This window comes from Oryctolagus cuniculus, chromosome 19 (genome assembly GCF_051225735.1).
Source record: "Oryctolagus cuniculus isolate XC-2025 breed Fujian yellow rabbit chromosome 19, ASM5122573v1, whole genome shotgun sequence".
Lineage (NCBI taxonomy): Eukaryota > Metazoa > Chordata > Mammalia > Lagomorpha > Leporidae > Oryctolagus > Oryctolagus cuniculus.
The window spans coordinates 955,039-961,442 of NC_142885.1; the positions used below are offsets into that span (position 1 = coordinate 955,039).

Consider the following 6,404-nt stretch of genomic DNA (forward strand, 5'->3'; position numbering starts at 1 on the left):
CACTTACTCCTCATGTAGGATCTCTGTCCTTAATGTGCTGTACACTGAGGCTTAATGCTATAACGAATACTCAAACAGTATATTTCACTTTGTGTTTCTATGGGGGTGCAAACTGTTGAAATCTTTACTTAATGTACACTAAACTGATCTTCTGTTAAAAAAAAAAAAAAAAAAAAAAAGAAAGAAACTATCAATTCCCAACTTGACTCTCACTGGGATTAAACATGACAATAGGTCTGATCTGATTTCATCATCAGTTAAAAAAAAATCATCTATTATTTTCCACTTTATGTTTCTGTGTGGGAACAAACTGTTGAAATCCTTACTTAAGGTATACTAAGCTGATCTTCTGTATACTAAGATAATCGAAAATGAATCTTGATGTGAATGGAAGGGGAGAGGGAGTGGGAAAGGGGAGGGTGGTGGGTGGGAGGGACGGTATGGGGGGGAAAGCCATTGTAACCCATGAGACGTACTTTGGAAATTTATATTCATTAAATAAAAGATAAAAAAAAAAAAGTGTTTTTTATTTGAAAAGAAATAGAAAGAGCATGAGAGCAAGAACGAGAGTGAGCAACACACACACACACACAGAGAGAGAGAGAGAGAGAGAGAGAGATCTCTTTCAATAGTTCACTTCTCAAATGGCCACACAGGTGGGGCTCAGCCAAGCTGAAGCCAGGAACCAGGAACTCCATCTGGGTCCACCATATGGGTAATATGGGCCCAATACTTGGGTGATTGTATGCTGTTTTCCCAGCAAACAAGTCTACCTCCATAAGATTGTTAAATAGGAGTTAGGATCACTCTGAGTAATTGCTGATAATGAGTCAAGGAGAGTGTTGCCTCAGGTGCCTGAGAATGGACAATAAGGCCCATTCATAAGCCCAACAATAAGTCCTGTCTCCACTCTTACAAAGAGCTTTCTATTTTCTTCCATCATTTCCACCCAAACTCTCTCAATGCCTCCATCTGGAAAAGGAATTTTTTCCCCACTCTTCCATGGTGCAGTAACATGTGGTCTTGATGAAACATGGTGCAGGCTGGAAAAAAAGCCCTCAAGGGTTCTTCATTCCTCCATTACTTTCTCTTCCTTCTAGCTGTAGGGCTCTTGGACTCTGTTCCACCTGCTTCCTTCCCACATTCTCCTTCTTATGTAATTCTCAGGCAGGTGCATTGAGGTAAAACTGAAGTTCAACTGAGGGCAGACATAGCAAAGGTGTTACCAATGTGCTAAGAGAGAAATGGTAATAAAATAGTGGTTAGGATTGCCTTTTCTCCCTTTACAAGTTTAGAGAAGGCACATTTCTAGAGAGCTTTATTTATGCCTAAGATAAGTGCTTTGGCCTCCACTTTGTGTAAACAAATTGTGCGTGCTTCATCTATCCTGTGAATGATCAGGTTCTCTAATTTACCAAACTCCAGCTGGGTTCCTTAATGCTTGTTCTGCACTAGATTTCAGCCCTGGTCTGGAGGACTTGCTTCCTCAGCACCTCTCTGTGTATATTGCATACAGATTTTAGCATTAGATTTGAGAATGACTAGCATCACATGTAGTTAGCACCTCTATTTTTTTGAATGATTGTGTTTATTTATTTGATGGGTAGAGTTACAGAGAGAGAGAGAGACAGAAAGGTCTTCCATCTGCTGGTTCACTCCCCAAATGGCCACAATGACTGGAGCTGGGCAGATCTGAATCAAGGATCCAGAAGCTTCTTCCAGGTCTCCCACAGGGGTGCAGGGGCCCAAGCACTGGGGTCATCTTCTACTGCTTTCCCAGAACATACCAGAAAGCTGGCTGTGAAGAGGAGCAGCTGGACATGAACTGGTGCCCATATGGGATGCCAGTGCTATAGGCAGAGGCTTAGCCTACTATGCACAGCACGGGCCCCATAGTTAGCATCTCTGTTTATTTGAAATGGGGGTCCTCTCTCTAGGGTGTAACTTTAGCAGAGTCTTTTGTGACAATTACTATCAGGTGACCACACATAAAAACCATTCCTTTACAACCTCTCAGCTTTATCGAATTTGGTTTAGCATTGACACCAGTGACTGTATCTTCATTATTCTTCTTTCTGTGTAATCAAGATATATTTATGAAAACATCGCTGGTCAATCATGTTTTATCTGTCCCTCACTGCCATGTTGGATTTGACCAGGCTTTTGATCTAGTCACACAATGGAAGAGAAGTATTTGATAACCAGGAATCAGTGTCAAAATAACTTTTTGCCATATTTAAGGAAAAAGAGGTTTTAAAAGTGGTCTAGGGGCCAGCACCGTGGCTTACTTGGCTAATCCTCCACTTGCAGTGCCAGCATCCCATGTGGGCACCAGGTTCTAGTCCCAGTTGCTCCTCTTCCAGTCCAGCTCTGTCCTGTGGCCCAGAAGGGCAGTGGAGGATGGCCCAAGTGCTTGGGCCCCTGTGCCCACATGGGAGACCAGGAAGAAGCACCTGGCTCCTGGCTTCAGATTGGCGCAGCACCAGCCATAGCGGCCATTTGGGGAGTGAACCAATGGAGGGAAGACCTTTCTCTCTGTCTCTCTCTCACTGTCTATAACTCTACCTGTCAAATTAAAAAAAAGTGGTCTGAGGACTTCCCAAATAACCAGCTGGTCAGTCTGAGGTTGCCTTTTTGGAATCTATTTCCTTTCCCCAAACAGGTTCACCACATCTTTGCAGGGAGAGAAAACACTGTTTACCTGGAGTGAAAAGTGACTTGAGTGGGTGCTGAGACTACCTGTTTTCCCCAGGAGGTGGAAGCTCTACAAGAAGAGGCTGCAACACTTTTCATGATGGCATTCACCACTCTAACAGCTAAGCCAGTAGTGGAGGGCACATCACCAAGGGTAGGAGCAGCCCTGCTATGGTCACCAAAATTTGTTAGTTGAAGATCAGTCACTGTCCCTGGTGTTAGTCAAAATGATAAGGCCAGACTATGGAATAAAGGAAAGAGAACATTTAATCTGTTGACAGATGAGAGTATAACAGATATCAGTCTCAAAGACTACTGCTCTTTGAGATAAGGATGTTTGGGGGAATTATAAAGGAGCTACAAGGAAAAGGTACTGACATGGCAAAATCATGAAACTGCACCAAATCTCTGGTGTAGGTACCATGGCTTATCATCAGATCAATGAAAATGTATTTCTTCTGTGGCTCTTGAGGGCCACAGGTGGTGAGTTGAAGGCATCCCATAGACAAGTCATGGAGAAGTCAAGGTCAATCTTGGCTTGTGGAATTCCTGGGATGAGAAAGTCACTACTCCCATGTTGAAGAATGATTAAACAAGAGCACTCTGTTAAAATTAACTATGTTATGACTGTTGCAGAAAGCCTGATAAGTTGCTTGCATATGTTGTTAACTTCTGTGTTGCCTTGAGCTGCAGCTGGTTATGTATAAATATCTCTGAGACGCTGAAATAAATGAGCCTTGATCAGTTCATTTGTCTTGGCTCCATTCTCTGTGCCCTTGTCCCTCTTTTCGTTCTCATACCCCCCTTCAGGTTCCATTTGACTGGTGTGGCTGGACTGCACAGTGAGTTAGATCTAACCTGACCAGGTTTCCCTGCTCTGGAAAAGAAGTTGAGATTGGCAGCAAGGAAATTTGTGACTAAGCACAGTGGTAAGTAGAAGCAAGGAGTCCAACTCTGAATTATTAGCTTCTCAGCTTTAAATTTAAGTACTAAAAATTGTTGGCTTATCTTGTTTTATACCTGTTACACTGTCACCCATTGAACTGAGCAAATTGAAACTTGTAGAAGCTCATAGCCTTCATGGGAACACAGGAGTCTCATTTCTATACAGACCCAATGGTTAACATAAGTTGGTTTTACATGGACCCACACCCTTCATACTTTTTAATTTTGCACATTCCTGACTCTACTAAGACACTGGTTCATCTTTTAGTTCTCATTGTCTTTCTAAAATCCCAAATCATTTATGTAAACACTTCTGCTCACATCTTCATATTTTCTAGTACAGTGCTATTTTACTAATTAAAAATCTGTCCTCATCAAGTAGATAACATCTGGGTTATTTATCTTTCACTGGAGCTTCTTTTGAATCTAATAAGAGGCTTGGGACAGAGTGATAGATGGCTTTGGAATTACCAACATCTCCTATCATAGAGTGGATCCATGAAAGGTATTGAAACCATGGTTCTCAACATCTTATCTGCTCTCACATTTCCAGCTTCCAATGCACTGGTCAATGAATTACTTCTAAACAAAGCATGAAAATATCAGTATTTATTAAATAATGTACTCTGGGTGGAGCATTCATAAGATATTCATGCATTCTCTTCTGTGTAGCCATTGAGAAAAGGATATTATTTTTGAAATGTTGAATAACATAGTTGAATCTGGTTAGTCTTATTGTCCCAGCTCTCTGGACCACACAGAAAGGAATGGGAGATGTGCTGAGTTGAAATGAAAGAAATAGTGGCTCACAGAGATGCAGCCACAGAAACTTACTGACTTGCATCCTAGAAAGAAGAGATCATGAGATAAAGAGCAATCCCAAAGTATGCTAATAAATACAGTGTGCCTCTTGTAGTGTGTGGCAGAGAGACAAGTATGATTAGCTGGAAATGATGATGATAATCAAGGGCTCTGCAGCACTACCAAATGCTTCAAGAGCCCAGTGGAAAAAGCGGCCAAGCTCTTTCAACTGGGCTTGAAAATATTTCTCACCATCTATACTTAGCTCTCTCCACTGATCTCTGTCTGGGTTCATTTGTGTCTAGTCACTTGGTATTCAAGATTGTGGATTTACTGCATTCTGCTGTTCCCTCTGCATCTCTCATCATCTCAAGGAGGGTTCACCCATCGCTCAGGATGCAATCTTTAAAGTCATGATTCCTGGAGCATCTTACAGAATGGCAGTGTGAAGAGCTCAAGATATCTATACCTGAAAACTAATAGAAAATAACTCCAAATTATTTAAAAACCCACCACTTAAAGTCATTAGAAATAGAACCAATGCCATATAATTAGTGAAGTTTCACTAGTACTTGGAATTCAATGCAATTCAAATACAGTAAATACAAAAAGATCTACGGACAACTCAAAGCAAAGATGCCAAAAGTTAGTGACAAGGAACTACTGAAAGCAAAGAGAGAAATAAATGAACCTCTTTTATTTTCCAAAGGATCCTTTCAAGCAAGACACCAGTATAATTAGTAGTTGACTCTTCAGCAGAAATAATACTGATCAATGGGGCTGGCACTAAGGTGTAGTAGGCTAAGCCTCCACCTGCAGTGCTGGCATCACATATAGACTCTGATTCGTGTCCTGCCTTCTCCTCTTGTGATCCAGCTCTCTGCTATGGCCTGGGAAAGCAGTAAAGGATGCCCCAAGAGCTTGGGTCCATGCACCCTTGTGGGAGATCCAGAGAAAGCTCCTGGCTCCTGGTTCCTGGCTCCTTGGTTTGGATCAGCACAGCTCTGGCTGTTGCAGCCATTTGGTGAGTAAACCAGTGGGTGGAAACCCTCTCTCTTTGTCTCCTCCTCTATCTGTAACTCTACTTCTCAAATAAATAAAATATTAAAAAAAAATTGGATAAGATTCCTGCCTTCAGTTAAAAAAAAAAAGAAAGAATACTGGTGAGAAAGAACTGGGATAACTTAATGTCAAAAAAAGAAAAATCAATGAAGAATCACATATACAACACAGCTGACTTCCAAAATCAGAAGTGTACCTAACTTAACAAAACTGATGGAATTTATTGCTGGCAGACATTCTTTATAATCAATGCAAAAGTGTCTTCTTTTAATTTTTAATTAAAATTCATACAACAAAGCACATGGTAGCAGTAAAGTATACAAAGCATAAAAGGCAGTAAAGCTGCATACTTATCTACTTTCTTCTCTTAGAAATTGAAATGAATATTCTTTAACTTATAATGAAAATAGGAAAGTCACACAGCCAACATACTTAATTATTAAATCCTATATGTTTATGTAGATAATATAAAATAAAGCATCCACTCTTATCACATTTGCTTATCATTTTACAGGAGAATCTAACCAGAATGATCTGGCTGCAGTAATGGTGTCTGGATTGGAGAAGAAGAAGTAGAGTCGTCTTTATTCAAAGATAGTATGATCTTACATTTAGAACGTCATAATATTCATTAAAAGTATTGAAGTTAATAAGTGAGTTTAGGAAAGTAACAGGATATGAAATCAATATACCAGTTTTAATTTTAAAAACCTATTTAATTTCTGTCCATAACAAATGAACAATCCAAGAGTGAACATAAGGAAACAATTTTGGTTAGAACAGAATCAAAAGTAAAATGCTCAGGAGTAACTTTGATGAAAGAAATATGAACTTGTACAATGAAAATGTCAATACATCCTGCTGAAAACAAGTGGGTGTTTTCTAGGGTCTTTACCTTTCTA

The 6,404-nt window shown here is 40.1% G+C and overlaps 1 long non-coding RNA gene across 1 annotated transcript; it reads left to right on the plus strand.

Moving 5' to 3' along the window:
* Positions 1–3,505: 3,505 nt before the first annotated feature.
* LOC149120269 (uncharacterized) lies at positions 3,506–6,118 on the plus strand. The gene is made up of 3 exons (XR_016226134.1): positions 3,506–3,623; positions 5,317–5,464; positions 6,017–6,118. It is a non-coding gene; the product is annotated as an uncharacterized LOC149120269 (long non-coding RNA).
* The last annotated feature ends 286 nt before the right edge of the window (positions 6,119–6,404 follow it).